Consider the following 18,542-nt stretch of genomic DNA (forward strand, 5'->3'; position numbering starts at 1 on the left):
GCTCTCATCAACGTGAACCTTTACATCTCTGTTGGCTTTGGCTCAGAGTACTTTTCAAGAAGGAATATTCAAGAATAATTGGAATTACAGCGTGACAAGCGAGTCTTATTGCACTGAAGAAAACATTGACCCTTCACTAGGCTATTGCCCTTAATTTGAATCGTAAGAGCGAGTGCTTTGGAATGCGCTGTCGCAACAGGGCAACCGCCTACTTTCCCTAACGATTCTACCACAAGCCGTGTCCATCTCTCATAAGCTCCCTGTGCAGTAAAGACACTTGCATGTTTTGAAGACTCATGCCTCTTACTTGTGGTGCAGTCAATGAGACACATGTGACCTATCTGCATCTCTTCCTTTCTCTTCTCTTTCTAAACTTCCTATACCCTTTCCCTCTTATAACATAGTAATCGTGAAGCGTTTCCAATTAACGTCCCTGCCTTCAGCCTCTTTGTTTCTTTCCACTCTTCGCTTTCTGGTATATAATTGGTCTTTCGTGGTATGAATGGCCTTGATGGTTTAAATGTTGTTTAGTTAGAACAGTTTCTTATGACTGCTGGCTTTCCATATACAATTTCAATAACAGATACAACTAAGAGCCAGCTGTCCAGGCCCTTTCTCGCTTTGATGCCTGTGCGTTTTTGGTATTGTTATCAATGATTCCTTCATCCCCGATCCTTATCACGATCCTTATCATGAAAGTCTTCTTTCATACGAATCTTCGCTCTGCAGCTTTGATAAACAGCAAGTTCACTATGATACAATGTGCAAATATACATGTACGAGAAATACCTATGGTATCAAATAGTTGCAGCCAGCATGGCATTTTGTTCACTGGTAGAACATGAGAGAGGCCTTTGTCCTGCAATGAGCGTTGCCAGGCTGATGATGATGATGAGGACGACATAAGAAAACATGAATTTCAATCAGTATGAACTTGCAATGACTAAAAATTGATGACTTCCAAGGCATACCTAACAGGCCCCCTACGACCAACAACTAGCATAGGCTGAGAGCAAGGAAAACACCGATGAAATCAACTTCGCTCACCATAAAAGGATGAAAATCTGGCCAGTCTTAAGGAGATGATTTCAACTAAGAGCTACTTGTAAATGACTTCACAAAAGCCACTAATATATCTAGTATCTTCTGATCAGCTGACATGGTTCTGGGAAACTTTCGATTATTTTAACTCATCTTGTATAGATATGTAGTAACATTTAAGGGCAACAACTAGATTTACATGGTGCTGAAAGTATGGTATGGCTGACTGCTTGCAGGCATGTCAGACAAACATATTTATATATTCGTCCTAAAGAATGAAGAAGTTCAAACCAGTGATGTTAGTTCGAAATATCAGAAGTTGCTTCGTAGCCAAAGCCCGTTAATCTTGGGAATGTGCGCAGTTATACTTAATTTTTTGCTGAGATAGTTTCGCACCACTCGTTCGGCTGAGTTCAAAACTCTCTCTTTCATACCATAAAGAGAAATGATATTTTAGAGTCTAAAAAAGAACTTTCACTAACGAAGTTCTGTTTTAGTAATTTTTTTTACTCAGAACAGAATAATGATACGCTCGTGACACTACTGGCTTAATATTATGAAAAAGAATTTTTTCTTATACTAGTCAGACCTAACCAAGCCATTCATGTTGGAGATATTTCAGTGGGAACACAGAATTGAAATACTCATAGATCAGTTCGTTTTAAAATACTGTCACACAAGTTTCTTGGTAACGTTAAGGTTGGAAAAGGGCCTGCAAGCAGATTCTTTGAGTGACTATTTGTGGTTGGTACAGAATAAAATTTCCATAATGAAACGTTTACACGAGCTGGTTGAATTGAAGAATGCGTGGCCCTCTATAATACACTCTATGAGGACGAAAATAAATTAGGCGGTCGAGCACAGTGTGCTTATGTCTGTTCCATTGTTTTACTTGTGTTCTGTTTTCTAACTCAGTTCTACAGAGGGCTTGAAAATGTTGTATATTCCAATGTGCATGAACTTTTCTTGGCACTCAACATTATTGCAGACAAGGTAACAAATCCGAAGAGACGAAATACGTTTTTTTCTAACTGTGTTTGTGTTTGATTAGCAAACCATCAAGCACGCTCATACGCAACTGTAAATTTACGATTCGCTTCTGCAAATAAAATGTTTTTTTTTGTAATTGTGAATTGGAAAAGAATGGTAATAATGTACATGTCAAGGAAACAAGGATGACGGAGGAGATGGACTCTACAAGGCACTGCGCACATGCAGTTGCATCGATGGTACTGGCACACATTCATACTACCTCACGCACATATACCCTGATATGCTAACATAAGCCATGTGGTACAAAAACATGTAATGGTATTCATATTTTGTCACAGATGAACTGTCATTCATTTTGCATAGGCGTTGATCTTTTATTTTGAAGTATACTTTATCCTCTTTTATGCAGACCTATAATGAAATGCCTGACGTGACATTGCTAGTAATAATTGTTTGTGTTGCACGTAAACAAATGCCCCGAAAATCTACACGACTTCATGGTTTTGAACGTTCCACTGAAACACAGTGCATGACTGTCAAGCATTTCGGTTTGCATGAAAAACTCGGCTGCTGAGGCGGGAATTCACTCCCATGATACCCCACTTGGCGTTTTTTATTTAATGGTATTTTTGTTTTTTTTTTTGTAGACACACGCTCTTGTGACATATCTTCAGCCAATATAGAAGAATCTGAACATCGAATAGTATGTGCATTTGACTACGTGCCACAATTTTGATGTCATATACGCTGTTATCTAATTTATAAATTTTAGTTCATAAAAATGCTTCACAGAGATCGTTAATTATGCCTTGATTTCATGACAAACACAAAATGATTGTCATCGTACTTCTTTTACAAGTACGGGGAACGAAACAACTCGGTCACCCGACATAACTGGGGGTACTAACGTCGAGCTATTTGTATACAGTACTGTCCACTTGTCTAGACTTCAGTTAGAGTGAACACGCTGGTGTGTGGCCGGCGGCCCGCGGTGCGCTAACTTCTATTGATATTTCGAAATTTGGTACATGCGCATTTGGTCATTAGTGCGGTACGTGTCCCGCGTCATCTGCTACTTCTGTGAACATGCACTTTGTGCACGCGATCGAGTGACGATCCTTCGCGCTTGTCACTCTCGTAGTGTAAATCAACTGATATCAACTCGGCCTTCCGCTTGTTTTTTTAACCAATATTTCATGGTCGCAAAGGAAAATTTAGAATGTTCGCTGTATTAGACTTCAATAGCCTTATCCAATATTAAAGTTGAAATGAGAAATATCAACTGTTGAGTGTGTTTTTTGTTCAGCGAAATCTTCAAACCTTTACGCCTTTGCATGCGTGTACTTGATGCAAAATATAAAAATACCATCTGCCTTGCTGTCATGACTTTGCTTTGTTGAGTGCAGCACAGTCGTTATATTGAGGTCAGTAATAACATTGTCCCTATGAAAGGAACTTAGCGGAATCATTAGGTAATGGCGAGTGCAGACTACGCTACTGTCATGCTTTGTACTGCTAAATTCAAATCAGAACATTACAAGAGCATCCTCTTATTTTTGGCTTACGCTGTAGCACCCCAAGACTATATATCATACCAGATCTATATACTATACCAGATTACATATATATATATATATATATATATATATATACCAGATCAATTCAATTTTTTATACGATAGGCCTACTGCGACTGTTCAAAACTGACTGAGCTACAGAACCTTCGTTTGTCGCGGTGTCGAAGATTTATTGCTACAATAAAGTTATGTAATTCAGCATGATCAGTACTTTTCAATAAATATAGTGGCGGAAGTTCTTCCAACACGCTGTAAGTGAAAAAAATCTATCAGTTATTCCTATTTACGTTGGATTAAGTTATTGGAAGCAATTATGGCTGTTGAGCCTGTTACTTTCTTCACGGTGTCACTCTCACCACTCACAAAAAAAAAACGCTGAAACGTAGCCGGAGCAAAGCCAAGATATGAAAATGACAGGTAATTACCGGAGATGCCATTGGGCTAAAGCTGATCGTGACATCAAAACCTGCTTCCCTCGACACTATGAAAACTGATAACTTCACCACAGAGCAGATGTCACCTTCTGCACGCCTGCCGTGCAGCGTCACCTAATAATAAATGCACTCTTGGGGACTTCTGGCATTCAACTTAGATATTTTGATGGAGATTCATTTTTGTTTTGCGTACGTCATCTATGTGAATATCCGGCCAGTCATCGCGAAAGCGCATATTTACTCTGCACGACAAGTTGAAACTTTACTTTCGTCATAAGTGACTACACTCTAAAAAATAAATCAAGAGTGAACAGAAAATGCACTGGGAAACTTGCGTAATTACGTGATAAAAAGCTGCTTTCTTCGTACTCTCTCTCTTTTCGTCCAAGGAAAGTGGATGAGCTTTTGCTTCGGTTCTGCACTGTAAACAGAGACATCAAGGTCTAAATAAAAACAAAATACACGAATTTGAAAGCTATCTGTAGCATCGGTTCCTGTCTTAGCTGATGCGAAGACACGAGCTGGTCCGACATCAGAATTAGACATAAAAAAGTTTTAGTGAGTGCGTTGGAGTGCATCTATCTTTAACGTGAGAACATTAGAAAGATCTTTTCGCAGAAAGTCCAACGCCAGCGTCGGTGTCGGCGTCTTTGGATGTGAGCCAAAAATCATCATCTCATGCGAGACCGAAAAATCGATAACAATGCAAATAAACAAAAATTGGCAGATCCCACGTGTAGTGGGAATCGGCAAAACGGCCGAGAGCACGCTAAAGCGTAGCAAGTACTCATGATTTACATGACACACTTATCATTATTATCATGCTTGGACGTGTCTTTTACATTCGTCATCGATTCACGTCACGTAATACCAAGTTTGGGATATGTGGAAGTACATTCCTAAAAAAAGTTCGTAAAAAGCTTAACCACGAGCTGACTGTTAGTAGCAGTAGCTGTTAAGGCTGGTGCACACCGGCGACTAGCAGCGGTCGCGCGACCATTTGCGACTGGTCGCAAACAGTCGCGAACGGTCACAAACGGTCGCAAAGCGACTGCTTTGGCTAGTCGCTTCCTGACCGATTTTTCAGTCGCGCTACAGCAGTCGCAAAGTGGCTGGAACCAATCAGCGATGCCCAAATTTTGTTGTTTTGTTTTTTCATTGTGCTGGCTTCCGGCCGCCAGATACAAACTATTGCGTTCCTCTGGGTCTGTGGCACCATGGCCACCATGGAATATTTGGCTTGGAGTTGGCGGGGCGCTGCAGCTCAAGCAAAGCGTCGAATTTACGTGGCGGTAATTGTAAGAAGGTAAACACCGTCAAAGTAAAGAGAAAATAAATTGTGCACTATCTTTTCCCCAAATTCAGAACCGTTTTATTGTCTCGAACTTGATTTGTCACCACCTTCAATGCAGTGCGTTTGGAATGCGTTTGTGCTTCATGCCTTGGCAACGACTTAAGACACCGCGTTCGAGACGCGTTGTGCGAGACGCGTTAGACTGTGGCCAGTCAATTTAAATTCAAGGACCGTTTCTGAATACGTACGACTCTCGAAAATACTCCTCGTCGTCTCAGCGCAGCTCGGGAGGCAGGTGGCTTGCAAGGCCGGCCAACTCCCGTGATCGAAACGACGGTAACGCCCACTACCATTTTTTTAAATGCATCTGTGATGCCAGTGCTGACACCATGGCACAGGGCATCAGCACCATGACAATGTCTTGTTCTTCGCTTAAATCGAGTTTGACGCTGTTAAAAACGCTGTGCGAAAACAGACGAAAACAATAAATGCGGCGCGCCCGGTTTTCTCCGGCCACTCAGCTCAGTCAGCTGGCGGTGATCAGCTGATCGGCGCTGGTGTCACAAAACGAGCGCTCAAAAAGGGCGCGCTGCCAAATTCTCGCCACAAAGCGCCGGAGTGATGCCGCGAGGTCAACGATAAAAAAAGACAACAAGCATCCAAAGACTCCCCGGGCGCGCGTCCCTCTTCCCTCTCGGGAAGAGGGACGCGCAGAACCTCCTCGAAGAACCTCCTCGCATCGGCAACCGAGCAAGCCCTAGCAAGTTCTCGATGAAAGGGGGCGTGGTGATGCAGGGTTGCGTCATCTTTTGCGGACGGCCATCGTACCGTCTCGCCCTTTCCCCCAGCCTTCGCTGCGTATCGCGCCAACGAAATGATGAGAATTTTCTGGAATCTCGCGTGGAAGGTATTTAACCGAGCAGCAGAGATAGGAGATCAGGAGAAGAAGGAAGTTAGCGCCAGTGTGCGTGGGGTATTCCGCCGCGTCTGTCGGGGAAGGTTTTGTCCTTAGTGACAAAGCAGGAGAAGAGGAAAGTATGCGCCAGAGTGCGTAGGTTGTTCCGCCTTGTGGGCGAAGCCTTTTGTCTTCCGTGATAAAAGGAGGAGAAGAAGAGGATTTCCCCCTGAGGGGTGAAGACTCGAGCTACAGGCAAGAGTGTGTGTCTACCGCTATCGAGCAAAGACGCGTGGCAACAGCTGCGTGTGGGAAGCCGACGTGTTTCCGGCGAAGAAGTTTGAAGTTTGGAGAGCGGTCAATTGAAGACGCGAGGTTTCCTGGAAGAGAAACTTCGGAGGCAGCGGAGCGACAACAACACTGGACTTTGAGTGAGTGATTCTCGGAAGAGTCTCATTCAGACTTTTGTTCCAAGAACTTTGGACTGAATAAGTTTTCTAACTCTTTAGTCTTTAAGTGCCTTGGTTGTTCGATGCATGCGACTGCATTGTAGTGCGTATTGTTGTCTGTGTCCGTTGTTTCGAGTGTGGCTGATTGTACTGTGTAGTACATTGTTTGATTGGTGACATATTGTATTCAACTATTGCTGAGTGTGCATACTTGTGTATCGTTTCGATCTGCCGTAATTGATAATATAATTTTGTTTTGTTTATCAACTCTCGGCTCTGACTTGTTCTTTGGGCCACAGCCGGCGTCCGCTGGCGCGCCAAATAGGACCACTTCTAAATTGTCCACGCTTTCGTGGTGCGGTTCGGGGGGCCAATACTTCGGCCCTTTGAATTAGCCCGGCGATCGCCTCCCGCATTAGCGGTACCCGCGTGACAGCCGGTCTCTAGAGTTCTCGCTGATAACGAGATCCGGACGTGACTCTCAGCTTTTGCGACTTCCGGTCGCTCGCATGCAGCCCCTGCCGGTGTGAACATCAGTCGCTTTTTGGTCGCCAGTCACGAATGGTCGCGCGACCGTTGCTAGTCGCCGGTGTGCACCAGCCTTTACTAACCTTCTTGAGCCATTACTAACCTTTAACGGCCGTTTTACCACCCACCTTAGCCAAAGCTTTAAGGTTGCAGTGGTTACGTTTTGTGCATTGTTAGTAACTTTTTTCATGCACGTATTCAATAAACTTCCTAAACAAACTTCAGAAGGTATTACTGCGAGCATCTAACAAACTACTTGGTAGCCCGCGGATTCATTCAACTTCGTTGAGGCAATATAGGTAGACTTACTACCTAATGCTATGTCATGCATATTAGGCCATGCTGAGGCGTTATTATGCAAAATAGACATAACTAATCGTTTTGCCTAATATGCTTGAATAAAAGTCCTACACTATGTTACCTCTCTTAAAAAGAAACTGTACATTTTACAAACAAAGGTGCCTAACTTAAATTATGCATCCTAGAGCATAGCCGCCCACTGCCACCAGTTGCCTTCCCAAAAGTTTGGGATATATATACTACTGAAACCGCTTTACTTATCGCGTGGACTTTTGTATATGTGCTGCTCTCCTTTATGACATTAGGAGCGTAAATACTCAGTGATATGTCGAAATGTTGTAGCTCGGAAGTTTCACTGATATAAAACAGGTGATTCGTGAAGAAAAATGATCGCATCAAGTAAAGTTTTTTTTTTGCTAGCAACCGTTACTTCCTACGCTAGTAACCATTACTAACGGCGTTAGTAATGGTAGAGGTATTAGCAATTACTAAACTTTCAGTTACTAACTTCACGTACTCACCAGTTACTAACTTATGTGACAAATACCTAATATACTAAACTTGGTAAGTGCTCGAACCTTATTTTAAAGCTTGTAGTTGAATGGCTGCGAACACGCTATGAGCGTGGTGGCTAGTCATGTTTTACACTACACGCTTAAAATGATTATCCTACTTGAACGTGTAATTTAACTTTGTCGCCTATCACGTCACCTACTGAATTTGGAATATGAGTAGCTAGCAAAACACCTCGGTGACCGCAGCATGACTGAGGCACGTAGTGATGCTGTTACATGACACGCAGTTCATGATTATCATGTTTGCACCAGTCACTTACCTTCGTGATCCATTCACGTACTGTATTACCAAGTTTGGTATACGTGATCCTTGCGAAGCAGCCGCGAGGACATCATGAGCGTGGCATGTGGTCATGTTGTTACATGACACGCATGTCATGATCTTCATGTTAGGGTCTCTCGCTTGTGTTCGCCATGCATCAGTGTCATAACATAAAAGTTTTGCAACATGTCACGTGAAAGAAACCACCGCAAGAGCAGAGAGACCATGAAATGTAAATCATAACATTCATGATAGATGTCATGATTCTCAAATTATGGCTAGTCGCCTATAATCTCCATACAGACATGTTATGCCATACTATTTGCGGTATTGATACTATTATACAAACGACCAGGTTAGGTATAATCTGTGGGCGGCTACATAGATAGTTATATAGATAGATTTGCTCAAAGTCACCGAATTTCGGTATTTAATGCTTCCCATTTATTACATATTCTACAGAAAATCCTGGAGCAAAGTGGGGACCGAACCAGGGTTGTTCAGTTCCGAGGGGGGGTAAAACCCCGGTCATTAGCCTGGCAAGCGGATGTTCTACAGCACGGCCATGCTTGTGCTTGGGAAAACAGTAAAAAGAACTTCCTCTGCTTAGAAATGCAGTGAACGTCACTTTCAAGCTTCACAAACCCACGGGTCCTGTATATATGCTTTACAATGCAGCATGAAACATTGCAGTAATAATACGTGGTACAAGCGCCCATTTCCAACAGGCGTCAGAGTATGTGATTGTCATAAAGGCTTTGTGATTGAAAGCCGGTACCCCACTACAAAAGGCGCACATGCTACGGCAACTATTACCTTAACTCCACGTATAGTTGGTGCATAATAAATTTGAAAAGGTTATTTGCATAAAGCGCTTCAAATACGCATCAGGAACGATATGTCGCTATGGCGTTCAACTCCTGAAGATGAAGTTTTAGGATTCCCTATTTTTTTTCAATTTCTTATCAACGTGATTTAACAGTCCAGTTACAAACTCTCTCATTCTGTATCCTTTTTACGCTCCCCTTTCCTTTATTCCCTAAAGGGTGGCCAACAAAAGATTTTTTATGATAACGCTTCTTGTTTTTAATAAATGCGAAGCATTTCTGAGCGAGCTGCGGGGACTTTGAGCGTATTTATGTATCTATATCTCTTTAGCCGCTTACAACTTTTAACTCTCCTGACCATTTCGATAATGGCATCAATACCACAATTTGTAGGGTATAACATGACTACACGACGAGCATGACTAGTCTTAATGAAAAAATCGTGACATGTATATCATGAGTGTCATGATTTGCATTTCGTGTTGTTACTGCTCTTGCGGTGGTTTAGTTAACTTGACATATTGTAAAACTTGTATGATATGACATGACTGCATAGCACACATAAGTGACAGACTTTAACGTGCAAATCATGACATGCGCGTTACGTTAGAACATGACCAAATACCACGCTCACGATGCACTCGCGGCCATTCTGCTAGCCTTACATATACTAAGTGTGATATTACGTGAACTGAATTAAAACGAAAGTATATGACACGTCCCAACAAGATAACCAATATTTATTTATTTATTTAAATATTCATTTATTTAGTCACAGCCTACATATCAATCAACCATGTATTTCTTTGTTCTGTTATTTAAAAATATCCTACAGGTCCGGTTGAGGTAGAGTGTAACAGGGGCAGTACAAAAAGTGAAACTTTGTACTTGTTTACAAAATACAAGTACACGAAAATATTTAATGAATCAAATGACAGAGCAGTACAAGATATTTCGCGCTGCACTGGTTACAAATTATAATCCCAACACTAGTAAGATATAACATAGCAGGGAGAGAGTCACAGGGGGCATTATATATAAGGTATTGTTAGTGAAGCAAATTTCAGATTTTATACAATTAATTATTGGAGTATCCAGAAAAAAGAAAAAAAAAAAAGAAACAGTAAGAAAAACAAGAGAAACCGCACTGCAGCTTTTTAAAATTATGACTTAATATACAGGAAAGAAATATTACTGTGACACTAAGAGTATGCAGCTATAATGTTCGACTTTTTGTGCTTCCCTAGACAGATAACGAGTCAATGTGTCACGCAAAGGATTTGTGTGAACTAAACTTCCTGTTTTAATTGACGGGGAGTTGCAACATCAAAAGCACGTGGAAGTGCTGAGATATCAAATTCACGTGCTTACCCGTGAAGGCGAGAAAAAGCTAAATTGATTATGAAGCCCGTGTGACGTAGAATTGTTTCAAGCATGCCAGTATTCTAGATCAATAAAAGAATTTGTGAAACAGTATCAGCAAGACTACGTCACGGCGAGTACCTAAATGTTGCAATAAAAGGTCTAGTTTGATTTGTGTGGTACCTGGCTCATACTTGTAACTGTTGTAAACTAAGTGGGTTGCCCTGTTTTGAACTCCTTCTTATATGTCGATCAGGTATTTCTGGTAAGGGGACGAAATAGAGGAGGTGTACTCGAGCTGAGGGCAAACAAGAGTGCACGAGGTATGCTAGCTTACCTATATTCGGAGGAGCATGTCTTCGATTTCGACGCAGGTATCCCAAAGATCGGGAAGCTGTGGTTGGTACGGAGAGGACGGGGTCAGACCAAGAAAGATTTGAAAATAATGTAAATTCTAGGTAGTTGCAAGCGTGTCTTTGTTGATATGAGATGAATACAATAAAGGTGTAGCCTTCCAAGTAATTGACATTACTTTGCCTTTGGACCTGTTTATTGCCATTAACCATGTGCAGCACCACATACTTATATGTTCTAGGTCATCTGGAAGAGCCAGATGATCTTCTCTCATTTCTATTGGGTGACAGACTATGAAGTCGTTGGCAAATATTGGTATAGTAGAGGACACGTTATGTGGGAGATCGTTGATGAATGTGAGAAAAAGTAAAGGGCCGAGGACGCTTCCTTGTGGTACACCAGACAATACTTAATTTGAGAAGGATGAAAACTTGTTTGCAATTGTGAAATGGTGAAGATTAGAAAGAGCGCTCCGGAGCGATGATAAAGTGATATTGTCCAGTTTAAGAGCTGACAGTTTTCAAATAAGGCGGCAGTTTGCGACATAGTCGAACACCTTGAAGAAGTCAAGAAAAGAACAGTCAATACGTAGGTGCTTGTTCAAGTTTGTGTGCAAGTATGTTGTGAATTAGAGAAACTGTGTTTCAAAGGATTGACGCTTTCTAAAACCATGCTGATTATGGAAAAATAAGTTGTAAGTTTCAAGCTATCTGCACATCTATGAGGCGATAATTCAAGTAACTTACAAGAAGTGCATGTGTTGATATTCGCGTTATGTAAAACATGAATACAGGCTGCGCTCATAACGTGCTCGTGGCTGTTTTGCTCGCTCCACATAAAACAAATTTGGAATTTCATGACGTGACAGGACGACAAACGCAGATGACACGTCTAAACATAATAATCATGAAGTGTGAGTCGTGTAAAACAAGACAACACTCTACGCTCGTAGCTTGCCCGAAACCGTTTCGCTAGGTTCACATATATCAAATTTGATATTACATGAACTGAATAGACGACGAGGGTAAATGCCACAGTCATACTTTATAATCACGATATGCGTGTCTTGTAAAACAGGACTACATGCTATGCTCATAGCACGACAACGGCTGTTCCGCTTGCTCCAAATATACCAAATATGGTATTCCGTGACATGAATAGACAACGGAGGCAAATAACACGCACAAACATGATAATTATGACATGTGTGTAATGTGAAATGGCCGCGAGCACGCTACGAGCGTGCTCGCGGCCATTTTGCTAGCTTCATATATAAAAGATATGGTATTGCGTGACGTGAATAGACGATAGTGATAAATTACTTTTTTCCAAAAATGATAATCATGTTGCGAAGGTCATGTACTGTATATATACATTCGCCTCGCAACGTTGTCGTGTTTTTAAAGTGACATATCAACCTTCCTTATTCGTGCTTCGGATATCGAATATAACTGTGTGTGGGATCTGCGAACGTTTTTATGGTAATTTTTCTCTATCTAAGAGCATTTCTCCGAACACAGGTGTATAAACGCTGCTCTACCAAGTTCAAATGCAGTTGGTGCGTTGGTGAGGCTTGAGCCTATGATGAGTTTATGTTCTTTTGTATATAATAAGTATCATTGCTTTCATACCAGTTGACCAAGAGCCGCAGTGCCACACTGCAGAAATCGTAAGTAGCAAGCCGCGAATTCTCCTGTAGTTCCTCAAGGCCGCTTCTTTATTACCCTACGCAAACTCTATTAGCTACACTGCTTCGCACTCATGATAAGTAATCGTATAAAACAAAAGGCAAGGAGGTTAACCAGTTCAGAAAAGCCAGTTCTCCACCCCACACATACGGACAGGGAAAGGTAAGTTGTAGAGAGAGTGGAAAAAGTGAGAAGGGAGGAAATGACCTCCACAAAAAAGCAAATACACAAACATGCAATCAGTTACATGTACATAACACTCGCATATGCGAGAAATCACTGTTACAGCCACTTGTCTGTCAGTTTTTTTAGAAACTACAGAAATTATTTGGTCATCTTCAGTGGTGATGTTTTTCAGATGACATTGAAAATGGTTCCTACAGAGAGAGAGAGAGAGAGAGAGAAGAAATGTAGGAAAGGTAGAGAGGTTAACTAGACTATGCGTCCAGTTTGCTACCCTACACGTGGGGAAGGAGGAGTAAAAAAGAGAGAGAATAGATCCTACAGACATTCGTATATTGTAGCGCTGCTATACAACAGGCGCCAGTGAGTTTTCCTTAATGTCATATACCGGGCAGTGACAAAGGATGTGATGAAGCATATCCTCGCAACGAGAAGCATCGTAGAAAGTGTCCTCGGCCATAACAATGCAAAAGTAATAAGATTCGGAGAACGCTACACCTAACTTATAAACGGTGAAGCCTTGTGATATTGCTTCATTGGGCTGCAGTTGGCTTATAGACACTACTGGCCGAACTTCGAACAGAATTTTGAACAGGCTACTCAACAATAGACCACATTCATACAATCAATCAAGTAACAAAGAAATGCTCAGAATAAGGCCAACCATCATACATAGCCTTCATTAATTACGAGAAGGTGCTTGATTGAGTAGAAATATCAGCAGTCATGCAGACAATGCGGAATAAGGGCACCGATGAAGCATATATAAACATCCTGGAAAAAATTTACAGGAGATCAACTGTTATCATAGGGCTTCATAAAAAAAGCCATGGACTACCAATCAAAAAGGGTGTAAAGCAGGATTGTACAATCTCCCCAATGCTATTTACAGCGTGCTTACAGGAGGTTTTCAGAGGCCTAGAAAGGAAACAGCTTGGGGATAAGAGTTAATGAGGAGTACCTTAGTAACCTGCGCTTCGCCAATGACAATGCATTGCTGAGTAACTCAGGGGACGAATTGCAACTCATGATAAGGAGTGAGACAATGAGAGCAGAAAGGTGGGTCTTAAAATTATTCCGCAGAAAACAAAAGTAATGTACAACATCGGAAGAGAGCAGCGCTTCGAGTTGGTAATAGTGCACTTCAAGTTGTAAAAGACTATGCCTATTTAGGGCAGGTAATAACCGTGGAGCCGAACCACGAGATTGAAGTAACTAGAAGATTAAGAATGGGGTGGAGCACATTTGGCAAGCACTCCCAAATTATGACAGGTAGACTGCCAATATCCCTCAAGAGGAACGTATATAACAGCTGTATCTAGCCGTTACTTAGCTACGAAGCAGAAACCTGGAGACTTACAAAAAGGATTCAGCTTAAAATGAGGAAGACACAGCCAGCACTGAAAGAAAATTGTAGGTGTAACCTTAGGAGACAAGAAGAGAGCAGAGTGAATCAGGGAACAAACGGGGGTTAAGGATATCATAGTTGAAATTAGGAAGTGGGAATGGACATGGGCCGGGCATGCAGCGCATAGACAGGATAACCGCTGGTTTTTAAGGGTAAATACCTGGATTCCAAAAGAAGACAAGCGGGTTAGGGGAAGACATAAGGTTAGGTGGGCAGATGAGATTAAAACGTTTGCGGGTATAAATTGGCAGCAGCGAGCACAGAACCGAGTTAACTGGCGGAACATGGGAGAGGCCTTTGTCCTGCAGTGGACGTAGTCAGGCTGCTGCTATTGATGATGATGACAATATTGATTTTGATGATGAGCATAACTCTAATGGTGTCGACGGTTGGTCTGGTTGCTCAGGCTGCTTAGGGGGAACAATAGAAAGAGCGAGATTTCCTATGCCAGCCTTCGAAGGGTGCTATCAGCGTCAGATCTAGCGAGTGGTGTGGTGTCTTTCTGTGTTCCTTCAAGAGCTCACCGAGCGATATGATCAGCGTGCTCGTTTCCTACGATGTCCGCAATGATTTGAAAGCGACTGAAACAGCACGTGGTGTCTTTTCTCAAGAGCTGTCACGTGGTATATTTTCTCAAGTGCTGCTACACGACGTAGTGCTGATAGCACAGATTGTACGGTTGCTTTCGAGTCGCTGAAAATTCATCATTCTTGATGTGGTTGCCGAGTGACGAAACAAAGTGCAGTGCTCAGAGAAACTTGTGCTTTAGCTGTCAATGTCATGGGACGATCATTCTTAAAGCTGCTGGTAATAGCTTTTGTAGGATGACTGCACCCTACGAACACTCACTGTACTGCAACAGAAACAGATACAGTTGCTTCACACAGGGAACGACGACTTTCTTATTCCTGGTGCGTTTAGCTGTACTGCAGGTCAAATTAGATATGGAGGAGCTATCGACCATTCAGATGCAGCAGTGAAGCCGAAGGGAGGTTTGTTGGGGCACCTAAAAATAGCTTTAGAAAACGATGCTCGGCCACTGTGTGAAAGCAGTGAGGCAAGGTGATGATGAGAATCGTCGCACTGATAAGCAATAAGATCCGCTAAGAGCCTCATATATTGGTATTAGGACTCCATGCAAACGCAGGATCTGAAAAGTACTATTCGCAAATGCTGCTGCAATACCGGAAGCAGGAAAGGCAGTTTGTTGCCCTATGCAGGGGCAAACGTTTCTGTCGTAACAGCACCTGTTCTGTTTGTGTTAATGCCAAAGGTGTATTTTTGTTTACTTTTATTCTCTATCTCATCTAACAATTCTAGTTTTCTTCGCAACTTTTTTAGATTAGTCATGGTGGCTTGTCTGTTTACTACTTTTCTTGGCAACAAATCGGTTATTTGCCTCAGATCTTACCCGCTCTTGTTTTCAGCGTCTGCGCAGACTTCGCGTGACCGTCAAGGAGAGACACATGTGGACGATCACAAACGCATGCAGCGACTACATTTACTGAAGCGAATTTGACAGCTTCTAAAACAATTCTTTTGGTTAACAAGAATTGTGGTTACGTCTGTACTCAATTATACCTATGATTCCGCTGCAAGTGCTGCCAAATCGTTTTGTTGGTTCTATTAGTGCTATGAATATGTTGCAATGCCTACTACAGCTGAATATCGAAAACATTGCATTAGAAGCAGTTTTTCTTAAAAGTAGGTCACGCTGATCAATGATTTGGTGCAATAAAGTACCATGAACTTGCAAAATCTAAGACCTGATGAGAGGGTATTGCACTGCGAAATCGTTCAGCCCATGAACGAAGTGTCTGATGCAGTCAAACACAGAAAGCAAGAGTCAGTAGCCTCGAACCAGACGCTATGTGCGTAGATGGGCGCAGAAAGAAAGAATGGCGGATTTCAAGCAGTTTTACAGATTGATACAGCGGAAATGAAGGATGACCTTTTATAGGAATGTACAGAGTGTGGAGTGATTTTGAAAGAACTGGTGAGGCTATCGCTAGCTCTATCTTGTCCACTAATATTGACGCAGCTCATCTAAACTGAGGTATCATCGACTTTCTTTATGAAGTGTGAACACTCTGCACCAGCAGTCTGTGCCTTGCGCCCCAAGGCTGCATGAAAAAAGAGGGTCTCATGGTGTCGAAAATTGCCACTACCAGTAAGCTTATGTTATAACAAACACGTACTCACTGCACTTCTACGAGTCTTGTTATAAACGCTTAAGCATTAGAGCTGACAAATATATGTCATAGTTACCAGGAATGCCTAACCCGATGTTAGGCGCCAATGACTATCCAAAATTACTTCTTTAAAGATTTAAAGTAATCATCCACGCCTCGCCCTTCCCCCGTTCGGCTTTATATATGCCCTTTCCGGAAAAATTGTTCAGAAAATACAGGCCTTAGATTAGTGGTGATCTTGTATCTCGTGCTTAGTGTTGAAAAAAAAGTTACCCATTTAAAGAGGGCTGCTAGGTGGCTGTTTTTTTATTGATTATTCTTTCTATGTTTGCTTACCAACTTAGACTGAATGACAACTAAAACCGAGACGTGCTGGGCTCTCTTCATTCCACTCAGCTTCGTACACATTCACTGGGAAGCATAATATAGGACTTTCTAGTCGAGGTCACGTCTCCTCTTTGCGAACACGGCCCAGCTGATCCGGGCCCCACATAGGCACTAATTTAGAGCTGCAAAAAGACGACGTGACAGGCAGTTTCGAAGTGCGCCAAAACTGGCTGACGTACAGAGCAGCTCGACGACGCAATGTCTCTTTCCCCGCAACCATGCTTTCCTTACCTCCATCACCATAAAGTAAGGGCAAGTTGATGGTTTATATGGAGGGAGGGGAATATATACGTGCCATTCCTGCGTCGGCCCAGTTTTCCTACCGGTCACCCTCACTTCTCGTTTGGCTTTATTGGATCACGCTCCTATTATGGAGAGATGCACCTTAATTTGGTCCCATGGCGTGTAGTTTTACAAGATGTGCTTTTATTACTGCTAATTAAGTGACAGTTGTTGCTTATGTATTGCGACTTCGTAATATTACACTCAACACCACTGGATAAGTAGAACTGCCTCAGAGAAGTTTCAACATGATTGCTATATTCGGCGCCTTTTGGGATCATTTTTGTCTTCCAACCCCACTGCATCCTTTTTACGTAGGATCCTCCGCACATGTGACTAAAGTAAACCTGGCTTTCAAAAAAAACTGACAGTGTCAGCAATTTTTTTAGAAATCCCCGCAACGGCAACTCCTTAGCAACGCTTGTTGTGACATGAATAAAAGTAAGGTGGTAACATAGACGGTTACGAAGAACCGCTAATAGAAATGGGTGGCACACATCCTTGTGATAGAAAAATCGCAATACCAACTGTCGCACGAACAAATGCACAAGGCCGAGGCCACCCTTTTCAAGTGGAAGAAAAAGATTGTCTCTTCTCATGGGTTTCCGAGAAAAGCTCCAAATAAAGCAGGCAAATATCCTATGAAAGGCTTAAATGTGTACCCGAGAGCAATGCAACACCTGCAGAATATAAATGAGCTTCGATACAAGGATTATATTGCACGCTTTCGCTCTGGCAAAAATGGAAAGCTCCCGTCCGCGCCATGTTGCCACCTTTCGGCGGATCGAAGTTATTGCAGTGGTCCACTGTGGGCCGGTGTTACGATAGTTATCGAGAGGTGCATCAAGGTATTTCATAGGAGTCACATTCCTATGAATATTTGCGAAGACCGAAGGAGTTGTAGCCCACATGTCAAGCCAGAATCCACTACTTTTATCAAAATTTACGCTGGTGCCTGTGACTTCACAGAAATGTAAAGTAGTGTTGACTGCTTCTTGAATGCTGCGTTTATCAGCGCAAAAGAAGGCAATGTCATCTGCATAAGCTAGAACTTTAACTTCCTCAGCATCATATCGGTAGCCTCTTGTGCTGGACTTTAGAGCCACTCTTAAACATAATGGATCCAGATAAATTGCAAAAACCAAAGGTGACAGCGGACATCCCTGACGTACAGATGAATTCACCTCTATGATATTGGAAAGTGTGCGATTTACAATTAGCCTAATTGTGCACTTCTTAAAACAGAGTGAGATACCATTGTATGGTACATCACCCAACGGCAGGTGTCTTAGGAGTCGGAACAAAAAAGCATGCTGTACCTTATCAAATGCTTTTGCAAGGTCTATTTGAAGGAGGGCTACTTGGTCCATCCTACCATCTTTACACTCAAGAAATGAACGTGCAATATGAATGTTTGTCTGTATAGAGCGACCACGAATTCCACATGTTTGGTGGTCACCTACACTTTAGTAATCACTGTCTGTAGCTGATTTGTCAACAATTTAGCAAATA

The sequence above is a fragment of the Rhipicephalus microplus genome, chromosome 2, assembly GCF_043290135.1.
Source record: "Rhipicephalus microplus isolate Deutch F79 chromosome 2, USDA_Rmic, whole genome shotgun sequence".
Lineage (NCBI taxonomy): Eukaryota > Metazoa > Arthropoda > Arachnida > Ixodida > Ixodidae > Rhipicephalus > Rhipicephalus microplus.